This window comes from Aquila chrysaetos, chromosome 4 (genome assembly GCF_900496995.4).
Source record: "Aquila chrysaetos chrysaetos chromosome 4, bAquChr1.4, whole genome shotgun sequence".
NCBI classification, from domain to species: domain Eukaryota; kingdom Metazoa; phylum Chordata; class Aves; order Accipitriformes; family Accipitridae; genus Aquila; species Aquila chrysaetos.
This window is the reverse complement of record NC_044007.1, coordinates 32,920,379-32,935,232: the sequence shown is the minus strand read 5'-3', so window position 1 is coordinate 32,935,232 and position 14,854 is coordinate 32,920,379. Positions and strand designations below refer to the sequence as shown.

General features: G+C 38.7%; 1 protein-coding gene across 3 annotated transcripts in view; it reads left to right on the top strand.

The window, feature by feature from the left end:
- Positions 1 to 14,854, top strand: part of PKIA (cAMP-dependent protein kinase inhibitor alpha) — a 45,708-nt gene that overhangs the window by 11,197 nt on the left and 19,657 nt on the right. Inside the window, exon 2 of one of the 3 annotated variants that reach the window (XM_030011812.2) lies at positions 6,463 to 6,563. The exons of 1 other annotated variant lie outside the window; for it this stretch is intronic. The gene's annotated coding sequence lies outside the window, so the exon portion shown is untranslated. Of the gene's footprint in view, positions 1 to 6,457; positions 6,564 to 14,854 lie in introns of all 3 variants that reach the window. One more of the 3 variants, XM_030011811.2, reaches the window with a different exon arrangement.

Below are 14,854 nucleotides of genomic sequence, written 5' to 3'. Positions count from 1 at the left end.
CTTCTGTGTTGGGTTTTTTGTTTTGCTTTTCTTTTAGGTTCCTACTTTTCTCTCCAACTAGCCAGCTGATTTAAAGCTAAAATCTTACACTTGGCATGGAGGCTGTTTATATTCAATCCAGCTGATGTATCACTAAATGAAAAAGTATTCAGGGACGCATGAAAAGATTCTGTAGGATTAAATAGCAAAGCATACAGGTTTATTCCATGCAGGAGCAGCCTTTGAAAGCTAAAAGCAAGCTAAAGAAAGAGACATTAATTGTGGGAAGTTAACATGTAAAATGGGAATCAGAAGAGAAGATTCTTAAAATCCTTTCAGCTACTGAAAGCATTGAATTGGAGGTCTTCAGTTTACGAATGATCAAGTATAAAGAGAGATAGAAAAGAAGCCTATTAAGGCTAAAGAAAAATTGTTGAAGTGGCTGTTATGTATCTCCCCATAATCAGCTGTCTGTGAAAAGGGTCTCTTCTCTCCTACCCTTGAGTGTGGTTTTGGACATATTTGACCAGAATTGTTGGTTATTTAAGGTGGCATGGATGACATCTGAGGGTGAGACATAGATGAAGTCAGTATCCATGTGCTTCTATAAATAAGGAAGATTGCAAGCAAGGCCTTGCTGAATGCTGGCTTGTCTGTTAATTGAAAGGGCTAACTATTCACAAGTTTAATTCAAGTCATCTTCCTTCAAGTGCTTTATTGTTCAAAACCTAACTAAAGCAGAATATAGGTCACTTTCTCTTTATGTCTCTCCTTCCCTATTTACTGACTGCTTCAAGAGCTTCACGTAGAAATTAAGGAAAACACATTCTGGCTTTTGTAGTCATTTGCTTGGTTTCACCTGGGAAATCTGCACACAACTATATCTGACAATAACCTGTTGTTTCTGAAGGATCCTTTGTCATCCTCTGAAAACCCTTTTGTCTCTGAACACAAGAGGAATAAACCAAGACTGGAATAAGCTCTAAAATGCCAAGCTGAGTGCCTCACCATCTGCACTTGGATCATACACAGCACACCTACTTGGACTGTGCACAAGTACATGTCCTTTCCATGGAAACTGGAATGGTGATGCAGAGAATGGGAATGCCTAGGTCTCATCCTGACATTTAATCATGACAAGTCTGCAAAGTACTCGTGAAACATGCAACTTGAACGTAACCAGGATCTCTTTTTTTGGTCTCACTGACTGGCATGTTTTGCTGCTTTTTCTACAGGCAAGCATTTTGGGGAGCTGCTTCGCATCTCAAAATGACAGAAGCTACTCTACTACCTGCACTGAGCAATACTCGAGCCCTTTTATTTGCTGGAGCAGCTCCAGCAGGATCTATGAGACAATATGCCTTAGCCCTAGCCTTCTGCTGAAAATACCTGTTTTGGCAAGTAATTTCTATTTTCACAATTGCTTGGAAGAGGATGTGCTTGGTGTTTTCTCATCTATCTGAAGCAGAAGGAAAAGTACATACTTTACACATATGAAGCTTGTCTCAACATGCAAATTTTCTGCCAGGTGCTGTGTGGGAGCTAAAATGGCTTTACTTCAAATAACCCATTTCAGGAAGAAAGTAGTTTACCAGCTTGTCATTTGTAGTCTTCATCATTTGAAGTACCTTTCTGACAAGATACTTCACATAACAACAGAAATAATTTTGACTCCTTCCTCAAGCTTCTTAGGAGAAGACATAGGCAAGAAAGAATTTTTATCTCCAAGGGAGATTTTTCTACAAGCCTTTGATGAAGTCCATTTATTTCTGTGGCCCTTCTATGGCATCCTTCTCATCTTCTAATGACATCTGTGACAAATCTGCTAGTCTGTTTCTGTTGCTATGCTTATATAAGCTACCAAAAAGGGTGGAGTTTGTTTGTTCCACATTGTTGGGTACAACTTGCTCAAAAAAAAAACCAACAGTGCCACCCAAATTTAAAGTAAATTGTTCACCATTCCTTCTTCCATGCTCCTGTACTCTTCACTGAATATTTTGGAATAGCAAGGAAATTACAGGAGTCAAAAGAAAGCTAATATAATATATTTTATAAAAAAGGATAAATATAATAACTTAGTTACCAAGGTCTATTGATCTGATATGAATCCCAGGCAAAACAGTAGAAAAAGCAATATACTTTTCACTTACAGCTTTGAAGGACAGTTTTATAATGAATGCAAATCACTGATGGTTAATGAAAAAAAGATCCTGTCAAAGAGACCCTAACGTGCTGGCTTTATACATTTTGGAGGTTATAAGTTTGTCTAAAGGAAATCGGCTTAATAGTGTATTTTACTCGGTGAAAACTGAAGTTAATGCTATTTGATGTCTGCCAACTCACACACCTCTTGTATCTTACCTGCCACATTTGCTAGTTAGTTCTAGACGCCAGGCAACACGGTGGTAGACAGTTACAGCAGAACATATGATGTGTTAAGTTCATACCTATGTCTTACCTACTGGAACTTCTTTGTACCTGTCACATAGGTGTGATGAATGTCTTCCCAACAAGTTCATGGTGGTGTTCAGATCAGTACCGGCCCAGACTGTAAGCAGCTGCTTCTGGATTCACTGTGAAAAGGTTTCTAAAAGATAGAGTAGTTACAAAAGTCTTACCTGCTCAGAAAATAAAGATATGTATCTATCTGACGACGAGTATCTATCTGACGATGAGTATCTGGTTTTCCCTTTCTTGCTCAGTCTCTGCAATGGTTTTCAGTATTTGTGGGTGTTCTTTTACCTTTCTCTCTCCTCCCTGACCTCCCCTGACACCAAGAAAGAAAAGCAAGGGGGAAATTTTTCCTACAGTAGAAAGTAGAAACAGAATTCAGAAGTGCTCTAAAGAACTATGAATATCTGGAGAGCTATGTGATTTCATACAGCTTCCATATTTTATCAATGGAAAAATTTGTTTTCCTGTTGATAACTTAGCTTGACACACAAACTTTCAATTTTTCTCTTAAAATAAAACTGTGAAACCAAAGAAATACAAATTAAGTTTACTTGTTCAAAAGTGTCTGTAGTCAGAATGTTGTTTAAATATAGCACACTTGTCAACAATACTGTAAAATACCTCTTCATAAGGCTCACTAAGCATGTTTGTTAGATGAATTCAAAGACAGCACAAAGAGGATTAAGAGTTCTCCCAGGCCATCTTAAAGACCTGTGTGACTATTGCTTTTTTGGCTGTTTATATGTAATGCATCTGTCTTCCTGTTCATTGCAAATTTACCTATTAAATCCTCCAAAATGATCATTTTTTTTCTGGAAATCTGTGAAACTGTTGAAATGCTGAAACTGTGCATTTCTGTTTCTTTCCATATGACTCATCACTTTGTTTGCCTCATTTAAATGTTTTACACCTCATTAATTCCTTGTGATTACATTGTGTGTCTTGGTTCTTTCTACTTTGTTTGTACTGGACAATATGAACTTTGTTTTATTTGGTTTTGGGTTTTGGTTTGTTTGTGGGTTTTTGTTTTGGTTTTTTTTGTTTGTTTGTTTGTTTTTCATTTTGAACTTTGGTACAGTCTGTTCTGTTACAGCTCCTTGTTCCATCTACAACAGGGTAAGATTCTTCCAGACATCAGCATGTTGCCTAAAAATCAAGAGGGGGGCTTAATGTCACATTATCTTCCCTACTTCTCTTGTAGTAGATATAATGAAGACTTGACTGCTGTGAAAACAGAAGACTGCCAGCTGTGCCATAGGCATGTTATCTATTAGCATGAAGAGAACCTCTTGTATAAGTTGCAGTCAGAGGATGCTGACTGGGTCTTTCAAATTAATTATTGAAAATGGCATGAGAAACACAAGATGAAGAAATGCAAAAAAAGGTCAGCAATTATGATGAGTAAGATCTTATGAGGAATCTCTGAGAAGCAGCTTTTAAAGATATAAAACAACAACACAACAAAAAAATCCCTGATTTATAAACTACTTGTTTTTCAGTGCTGTAGCCAGAACTCCATATGAGTTGCCTTTGTAGAATCCTTTGTCTTCAGCTTCTAGCAGTTCCAGCTTGCTCTGTTCTTGTACCCCTCCCCTTTCTTTTTGTTTTCTCTCAAAGGACAGATGTGAAGGTCAGCTCTGTGCTCTGGACCATATGTCTGAGTGATTGCTTCATACTATGCATCTATTGCTTTTTTTACTAGCTTCTTTTACAAATTCATAGTTTAAAGACAAACTCACTCAAAGGCTTTAAAAGTTCATAATTGCAATATACTAATGAGGAAACCTCACTGCAAAAATGCATTATGATGTTGTTTTTTCCAGATGTTGCTAACAGATGGAATTTCTTACTATTTTTTTACTTTACTACTTCAAAAATTGATTTTAAGATAAGATCTTATTTCAATGCCTGCTGACCCTGTGTATTCCTAAGGCCTTCTTTTGTGTGCCAGTTTATAATGGAGATCATTGTTCTGCCTCCTGTAGTATGCTACCCAGCTTGTAGATAAGATGTACATGTAAGACTTTGTTAGGTAGAGTAAGTATATGTGTTAGTAGCAAAATACATAGCAGTGTTTCTCTTTCAGCTATCATCAAGCTCAAGGCCAAAGAATGTGTGTTCTTGCAAATGTAGGAGTTAATATGCAAATCTTCATCTTCTCTTGAGAAATTAAATATTTTTGACTGTATAGGTAGAATCTGATGAGAATTCAACCAGTGAAAATTCTCCAGTAAAGTTAATTAAAGCTGGTATCCTGAGAATGCTTTGCATTAATTTTGTATCAGATTATACTTCTACTTTCTGCAACCTTAATTAATCAAATCTTAATGGTTACTCAATCTGTAGCACTGTTTTGGGCTTAAAAAATATCAAGGGGCTTGTTCCTAATTGAATATTGGTATCTCGGGAGTGGAGGAGTAGATATGGTCCACTTTTCCAAAGGGGAAATAGACTCTGAAGTCTGAGCAGGGGGAAGAGAAGGAGGTAAAGGGTGGCTTGTCCTTCAGGACAAGAAATGGCAGCAGAAGGCAGACAGCAAAGTAATTAACAGGTCTTTCTCCAGAAGAGAAGGTGGCCTTCACTGTGCCTAATTACACAGTCTGTAATTTAAAACATGCTGTCTTGATCTCACAGTTGGATCTTTCAGTGCCTGGTTCATGCAGGCAGTCTGCTTAAGTTTTAGGCCTGTGAGCAGCGATCTAGGTAGTCCTTGCCTGAGACCACAAGCTGAGAGGACAGATTGCCTTGTGAAGAGTTAAAACTCATCCTTTGTGGATTAGTGTTGTAGATTAATCCTTTATAGATTAATCGCTTTGGCCTGTAATGTTAACGTTTTGAATTGTACCAGGATACAAAGGAGTATCAACTTTAGTCTAAACCTCTGCTGTTATCCTCCAGCAAGTAGAGAGCTAAAATCTGATTTTATAAACTCTGTGCATGTGTGATTAAAAGGAAAATATCTAGTTACTTGTATTTAATATATCAGTTACAAGCAAGTCTAGAGTAGGCCAAACTAATGTCAGGTAATCATCTTGTCAAGACTCAGTTGTGTGTGTAAGTTGCGGGCTGTATTTCACCTATGACATGGTGATAGTGACAACTTTTAAAACTCACTAGTCATGGATTAAACAATGTTTCTGTCATCCAGTACCCTTTGCTTCTACAGTGCTTTTAATGAAACTGGGCTCTTGAGCCAAGAAAATATCTGGGAACTACATGTACCTTTTAGGAGACTGAATTCAAGACTGTTAATCTTTCCTATTTTACTTAGAAACTATAAGCATCTAGAACTGCTGGCCAGACTCTTTCTACGTGCATACCATCTGTCTCTCACCTAACACTGTTTATGATGTGGTAACTAGGACTCTCTGATCCTAAACTCACTAAGAATGAGGCAGCAGTGTGCCATTGCAGTCATTGGGACCGGTGGGTACAAAAGGGATATTGACACACCAGCTCAAGTTTAGTGGAGGCTACCAAAACCATTATGAGGCTGGAGCACATGATGTACAAGCAGGGACTAAAGGAACTGGGTTTGTTCAGTATAGAGAAGACACTACAAGGAGATTTAACTGCACTACCCAAGGAGGGTTATGGAGATGATGTAGACTTTTCTTGGAGGTGTACAACAAAAAGGTAGGTGACAATGGTCACAAGTTGCAATGAGAGAAATTCCAACTACATGAAAGGGAAATCTTTCACTGCAAGAATGGAATAGCACTGGTACAGGTTGTCCAAAGTGCCTGGGGAACCTCCATCCTTGGAGATACTCAAAGTTGATCTGGAGTCCCTGAGTAACCAGACTGAAGTTTAAAGACAGTCTAGCTTTGAGCAAGTGGTTGTTGGACTTGATAGCCTCCAGATGTCCCTTCCAGCCAAAGTTTTTCTACAATTCAAAGAGATCTGTTGATTTACTAGGTGTGCCGGTACAGACCTATCAGTCCTGACTCAGGGTCAGAGTTTAACTTAATACCTTCTGTGTGGAGATGGGGAAGAAGAGAATCTCATTGCTCATCTTCCATAGAATAGCCTCATGTCAAGGAAAGAGGAGGCCTGGACTCCAAACTGTCCTCGACCTCAAGGAACCTGAAACCATGTCCAAGCAGAGGACAGAACCACCAGTATAAAAGGTATGTTGAAACTGGTTTATTGTGTACAAGCATAATTGCTTTCCTTCTGGTCCTGTGCCTTTTCGCTGACAAGAGGATGCCTGACTCTGTAGTCTTATGATTTGTGTGCTGAAAAATAGGAAGCCTCCACTCCTGGATCATGCTCCTTAGATTATTTTTGTTGTTTTTAATTGACTCTGGAGTAAAACATATGAGCAGTTCTGGAAGTCCTAGCTGTTGGTGTTATGCACAAGACAAGCTTTTCTGTCACTCAGTGCTTATTTAACAGGAATAAGCTGATCTAAGATCACGCAATGGACAGATCTTCAGTTAGACCCACCCCACAGAAAGTGTCCAATTGCAGCAGCATAATACTCAAGTGCCAAGACGATACGGTTCTCAAACTTCTACGTGAGGAACAGAGCTATGGCAAGCTGGTATTTTCCTGAGCCTATAAGACATGACCACAGTGTTCTCTGTGAAGAGATTGCTTCTGTTTTCTGTATGCTGCCACACGAAGTGGAATTCTCACTAAGAAAATGAAATGCAAACCAAACAAGCAATTCCAAATTTAGGCGTTAATGAGTCTGTCATTGTTTAATGTACCTTACTCTGGTGCAGAAAAACACAGATATGTGACAACAGGCATTGCAAACTAAACCTATGCTTCTAGCAAATCCACCCACGTAAAAAATTATTCAAGAAAAGCTCCATCACATGCTGAAATCTGTGAAATCTAAAGCAACCCTGGGAAGTATATTAATTTAAATTAATAACTGTATATCATTCAAATTGTACTGGTATGGGACAAGAAACAACAGAAATCAAGCAAAGAGTGCAGAATTAATGATTTTGTTGGGGGTTTCTGTGTGGTTCTTTTTATTGTGAATGTTGTCAACACTGCTCCTGGAGACCTGGTAGCTTCCTCTACTGAAATATATTTACTTTCAACAACTGCTGAAGTCTTTCTGTACAGGCTTGTTAAGGAGAGCTCATGAAAAATATTTGTTCTGGATAGAGAAAACACCTTTTGTTTTTGGGGGGTTTTTTTGGTTTTTTGTTTTGTTTTGTTTTGTTTTGTTTTCCACCTAAGAATCAGAAAAGAAGGTATATTTGCTGGTATTGTTCCTAGTGTCATAACATGAAGTAATCTCTTTATATAGAGCACAGTTTTTTTGTCTAATCATCCTGCACTACTATAGTTTAACTTTGCTTTTGCCTATTTGTAATTCTTGCTTTCTTACAACAAAACTAGCATAGGATTATAGCTGTTAAATTCTTTGCTGATCAATTTGGTATTAACCATGATCAACACAATATTTTTGAGACTTCTTCACAGCAAATAAAAATAGCCTTGCAACATAGCATGTTTTTGTCTTTGTGTGTTTTAAGGAAAAAGATATTCAGCCTTATAATAGTATACTGAGAGTAATTTTCTTAATGAAGCACGTGAAGCTACTTATTCTTCTAGATGTACCTCATCAGCCTTTTGTTTCTAAGAAAGAACCTTCTCCTTATCTAGTATCAGGCATGGTTCTGTCTGTGGAGCTCCTCTGCCCTATTATTGTTGTTTTAGAGTGCCCAAGATTAATAGGAAGAATGTGGAAGAACAAACCTAATATGAAGCTGAACAGAGCAAAAATTGTCTTGAGTCGTAAGGTTTAACTCTGAAATACTTGATTGTTACTGTTGTAACATCTAAAAGACATAACGCTATGCAGCTTCATAAAAACTTTATGCAGTAACATTAGAGCTCACTGGAGTATTTGATTACATGCTTAATAATCAGACTAAAACAGTTTGCCTTTGTTGGCAACGTAATCACCATCTGTATTAATCAAATTAGAGGTGGTGGAATGTTTTGTTCAGTTTATCTGGGGTTTGGGGTTTTTTTTTGTGTGTGTGGTGGTCTTTTGGGGTTTGTTTCTTTTTTCTTCAAGTTATCATTTAACCAGAAAGTTGGCTGAAAATGTTTCAAATAAGCTTCATTGGGTAAGAAGCATTTGTTTGGTGTTGTGTGTGATGAGTGGGGGAGGTGTGGTTGTGTTTTTCCTGTGAGTGTGGGGTTTTTGTTTGTTTGTTTTTTAAAAATAAACAAACCCCCTTCTTTCTGCTTATATTCCTAAGGTGAGTATAGTGTCTGCCTTTTCCTGTGCTACTGTTTTTGTCATGAGGATGGCATAGCTCTTCATTTTAATCCTGTCTTCAAATAATATTGTCTTTCAATTGTCAGACTTGGAGAATCTGCATACCTTTAAACCTTCTCTGTAGTCCAGTTGTTTGTTTAAGAAAAGGAAAAAAAACCGCTTCCGTATTTATTTTTTTGTGGGGAAAACTTGACTAAGTTTGGGTTTACTTTCTGTTGAACCCATTAGCTTTGGTAGTCTCTTAAATGGTATACTGAGGTATGCCAAACAGGAGAATAATTTACTTAAAAATAGCTTTAATGGACCTTAAAATCATCATGTTATGTAATGTGATGTATGTGGAGTTTCAGGCAAATAGCCAAATTCCCTTTGACTTTACAGATAAGTTTGCCTCATTTGGCATACAAGTCAAATGGCTAAAAGATTTGTAGTGATTCCCAAAAAACATCTTGGCACATGTAGATCACTGCTGTCTGGATACAAATGTGTTATTCCAGTAATGACATCATGCAAAATAGCTCTGTGGAAAGGAGGGGACATGTGTCAAGACATGTGGATTCAGCAGTGCTTCACAAAAGTGAAGTGCCCGGAGTGTGTGAGTCTTCATCCAAAGGTCAGCTCTGGGGAAATAGTTTTCCATTTCAATTAGCCTTTCAGATTCTTGGGGTTTTTTTTTCCTTTCAGTGTTTTGCATGTTTAAACTTTTTAAAAAGTTTATATCTAATAATTAATAATAGAATTAAACATTTAAAATTTTAATTGATTTTAATATTCAAGTATTAATATTTGAATAACCCCTGTAGGGGATTAAGCAAGAAGAGTGGAAAAATACAAAAGGGGGAAAATACTGCTTGATTCTGAAAGTGATACTTAAAGATATTCCTGACAAAGGGTTAACAAGCAATTTGCTTAGGGGGAGGAGGAGCGTTTTGGAAAGAAAGATTTAGAACAGAAAGACACTGAGGCTGAGCAGGGTATGGTTAAGATCTCTCTTATCTGAATATTATTTCACTCAGACTGTGCTGAAAAGCTTTTCTGAAATGAAGATACTTCTTGTCTTTCCATTTTTAGTTCAGCTCTGATTTCACTGGAGTCTGTGATGAACACAAGAATATTTTCTGTTATGCAAATATCAGTACTATTTGTTTGAAAATACTGGTGCTGTTTCTATTGGATCATGAGGAGGTTGTAGGTATAAGGTATGTAATAGCAATGGAAAATTTTGTTCAAGGGAAGGGTAGAAAAGATCAGTTTTCGTGATTGGGGTGGTAAATTTCAAAGATACTGCACTAAAAGTTAAAATCTACTTGCCTGAAGGTTGCCTATGAAGCATATGTTCAGTGAAGCTTTTAATCCAGTGTAAATAGTCATGTTAGAAAATGTGGGCATTAATTGCTTAGTAGTAGAAAGAAAAATGTCTTTATCTTCTCCCCCCCCCCCGCCCCCCGCTCTCTTCCCTTAATGTTTTTTACAGTATGGGTGAATTTCTGACTCAGCTGAAATCACAGGGGTTTTTTCATCAACTTAAGTCTTGAAGTTTGCACTATATCTTCAAATTTCATGGGTGGTGTCCTACATTTCAACATTACATTAAGTCAACTTTTCAGAATTGATAAGAGGCTTGGGTTTGTTAGTTTATTTCACTACTTATCCCAAGATACTTTTTAAAAAGGTTAGTTCTTAGTAATTTCTGAAGCATGAGGTCCTTTGTAGTATCTCGTGTTGGTCACCTGAAGCTAAAAGTATGGGTTTCTAGATACTGTGTTCATTCACCCAAACTTGGCATGTTACTTGCATATGGGCAAGTGTCTTAGTTTTACCTACTGTTCTTGTGGAGTACTTACTTTTTAAACAAGCTAATCAATGCTTAGAGTAAACCCACAAACAAACATGTCACCTCTTGCAACGTGCTTGCGTCCTTGGCACTTCTTGCTCTTCTGAGAGGCATTAATTCAGCTACATAATGTGGTGAGATCTTGAAAAAACTCGTAATTTTGTTTCTATGGTGAATGCTTTCTTGGAAGTAGCCTATAGGCTCAAAAAGCTGGTATGTACTTCTCCTCTGTCTTTCTTGGTACAGAAACCTAAAAATGTCAAAGCTAATCTCATGTTTAAGTTACTTAAAATAACAGAGAAAGGATTCCTTGTCCTCTCTCATGTAAAACAAGGGCTTCAGTCTTGGGGAAAAAGATATTGCTTCTGGTGTCTATAAAAGTCATGGCTACAGCGATCATGATCTTTGAGACCGCTGAGATTTTTTTGGTCTGTGATAGTAAAGGCTGGTGAGTAGAGAATAGTGCCTTATTATCTCTCTGTCTTGGTTTTAACACACTTGCCACATAGCCTTTGCTTGGAAAGAGACTGCCTCATATCAGCTGTGAGGTATCAGGGACATGTAACGGATGAGATCATCATGTGCCTGTGATATCCCAGTCTTAAGTGAAAGAAGGGCAGTCTCAGCAATTACTGAAGTTTAAGGAAGACACTGGAAAGAATAGTAAGTGCTTCTCATGGCCATTTATATCCACTTAGTATCTTATGATGAATATGAGTTTTTTCGGTGGGTATACTGGGTGTCGGTGCCCAGGTGTCGGCAGTGAGATGGCTGCAGGGCGGCCTCTGTGAGGAGCGGCCAGGGCTGCCCCGTGCCGGACACAGCCGGTTCCAGCCGGCACCAACAGACCCACCGCAGCGCACGGCTGAGCCCCGCAGCCAGGATGGTGGTCCCTCAGGGAAAACGCATGTAAGAAAAGGACTAAAACCTGCCACGCGGGTAGAGGAGGAGGAAACAAAAGAGTGAGGAACAGCAGAGGGAACACAAAGGTTGAAGAAGGAGGAGGAGGAGGAAGAGGAGGAGGTGCTCCGGGTACTGGAGAAGAGATTCCCCTGCAGCCCGTGGAGGAGACCGCAGTGGAGCAGGTATTTGCCTGCCAGTATGTGCCACACCGGAGCTGCCTGGTATATCCTGAAAGAACTGCAGCCTGGGGAGAGCCCATGCTGGAGCCTGTGGAAGAGCCCACGGGAAGGACCAATGTTGGAGCAGGGGAAAAGTGTGAGGAGGAAGGAGCAGCAGAGAGGAACTGTTATGGACTGACCTGACTGCACCCTCCCATTCCCCATCCCCCAGGCTGCTGGGTGGTGGGGAGGAGGTAGAGCAGTCAGGAGCTGAAGGAGTGAAGCTGAGCCTGGGAAAAAGAGGGGGGGTGGAGGGAAGGTGTTGTTTTAACTTGTCTTTGTTTCTCACAGTAAATTAATTTTCCCCAAGTTGAGTCTGTTTTGCCAGTGCTGATAATTGGTAACAGATCTCCCTGTCTTTATCTTGACCCACTGGCTCTTTCATCTTATTTTCTCCCCCTGTCCTGTTAAGGGGGAGTGAGAGCAGCTGGGTGGGCATCTGGCAGCCAGTCAAGGTCAACCCACCACAGGTGGTTCTTTAAAGCTAATCATTTTAGGTACCAAAAGATCATTTTTTTAAAATAGACGAATATTTGGAATATGAGGCAGTTCTTGTACAGCTTATAGAAAATCTAATGGGGTCCCAGACTCTACTGGTAAGTATGTCTAGATGCAAGTAGTAATGCAGATGGAGTGAATATTTAATGGTACCCATCTCGGCAGGTATACCTATGTATATTTACATGGATAGATGAGGTAATTTTCGAAGTTCCCTGACCCTGAACACTCAAACTGTTGTATAGGAAACCTTCCTGATATCTACTAATTTTCTCTGGTGTTATGGTCCTTCCCATGTTCATCTAGGTCCAAAGGTGGACAGTTTTAGTTGAGAAAGGGTAGAGGCTTACAACTAGCTGTCAGCATCCCAAGATCTTTGTGAGGAGGAATAATGGTTATAAAGGAGGTTTCTTCCTCTTCTTTGCCAGGAGGCACTTAATATTGATTGTTTCTTCCTGCTCAGTCTTAGAGTCCACTTGGGTTTATTTTGATGCACTTTCTTACTGTGGTCTGCCTGTATGTCTTTTCTCTTCATTTGTTCTCAATTATGTAATTCTCATATTCTCTTTATTTCTAAAGTTTAGTTTTCACTTGAACAAGGCACTTCTGTAGTGACTATGAGATATGTGTGTGTTTCTTCTGTTGCTTTAGATTTGGAGCAACATCTTTTATACAGTTATCTTCTTCCTCTTTGAGGTTGTAGCTGCAGTTTGCCTTTTATGGAAAAATGGTAAAACTCACATCTGTGGGTTATTCTTATTCTTATTCTTGAGAGGTTTTTACCTTTGCCAGAATTTCAGAATTGGAAGTCTTAGGAAATATTCTGCCCACATATGCATTCTTACTGAAGCAGACAGCTGGTACTTTCTTTCGTTATCCACAATACACCAGCAGATAGAAAAAAAGGAGGGATTCTGTGCTTTGCACGGCCTCTGAAGGGTCAGGTAAGCTATTCAAGTCAAGTATGGAAGTACTCGTGTAGTCTGATGACATGAATTCCTCTCAGGAACTTTGTACGGTAGTAAGGGTTTCTGTAAGTTCTTCTGTTTCTGCTCATACCTGTGTGTATGCTCATATCCAGAAACCATGGCTTGTACTTTATTGCATTTTGTTGGTTTTATGCATGTAGGAAGAAATGTATGTTCAGATTCTTCTTATGCTCTTCTAACATTTCTTAGTACTCAGCAGCTGCTGTGAAAAGGAGAATTGTGAGCCAGAATTAAGAGCTTGAGCTGCAGAAAATATGTGCTGGTCTGGTTGGATAACTTTTCCTGGCATGAGTATAAAATGCCTACTGTATGCTTTTTTAATAGGCCATCTCTTAAAGTGATTGAGCAATTTGTTGTGGTTGGCTGAAATCAATGAGCTCTGTGAGAGTCAAGGAAATTCTACTTTGTTTATATGCTTCCACCACCCCCTCTTGTAAGTTGCCACCCTGTTATCTTCCTCCATTTGGCCCTTTCTTCTTTTAGAATAAAGAATTGGGACATTAGAGGGATAAGAATTAAGTATTTGAGCTTTAGTTTGGCTTGAAATTGGGGATAAAAGCAGTATTTAACTCTCACTTTTAAAGCTGTTAACTAGCACTGATTTTAAGTAGCTGTGGTTTGCAGAGCCTGTATCTTCCTCAGTTGCTGTTGGGTATCATATTCATCAAGGTACCTGGGTTTGCATCTAGAAATGCATCTTAAATCTGAGTTTCATGGACAGATTGTGTAATGCAGCACAACTGCTAATTAAATATTAGTATATGCAAGCCATTTTTTTTAGTTTCCATCTGGTAGCAGCACATGGAAACTTGTCAGCATTGTTAAGGACAGCTTTCTAAAGTACAGATTTTTCAATCCGAAGTGTTCAAAATGATCCTAGGTCACAAACAATTATTCAGGAAGATAGGTTGTTGTTTGTTTTGCTTTTTTCCTCTTTGCTTAATTAGATTCTTTTTTAAATGTGGACATGCAAAAGAGGTTGGTAGGGTTCCCATCTTCAAACTTACCTGGCTAATATGAGGGCTTTCTTTTTGTCTTTTTATGTTAGAAATTATTTGACCTGTCTTTTAAATGCCCATAAATACTGCAAAATGTAAAATGCAAACTGAACACACTAAAGGATTTCCCCATTATAAAAGATTTCCTTATTAGTGCTTTTCTCTCCTCCAGCTGATCATGCATCATTTCCAGGCTTCAGACTGTTGGCTTACTGTAAAGAAGATCCTTCCAAAGGTTGCTGCTCTTCAGGTCTTGACCTCTTTGCTTTCAAAACAGTAGTGATACTGATTTGTGTCTGAGCTGTACTTTTTATGTGGTTTTAAAGAATAGAGACTTGAAATGCATCACTCTGGGAGAGTCATGCTTACTACACCTTGCTGAATCATATTGTTGGATAGCTTGGCTACTATGCATGTATGTGGCTACACACATGGATACAGAAAATTACCCCTTTATACTACCTCATGCATTTGTTTTTGAGATTCCCATTCCAGTGCCTACCACAGTCTACTCTTTTTCTTAAAAAGTAATCTTTAAGACTTAGGATCTTGCAAACAATATGAAATTGCTGCTTTCTTCCCCTTCTTCCTTGAAAAGACTGCAGGTGGACTTGCCTCTGCAAGGGCCTTAATTTAAAACCTGTTCCTATTTTCTCTGGGTCTGGGAAACATCCTTTCTCTCTCTCTACGTCAATTCTGGACTGACACATATCCCCATAGACACA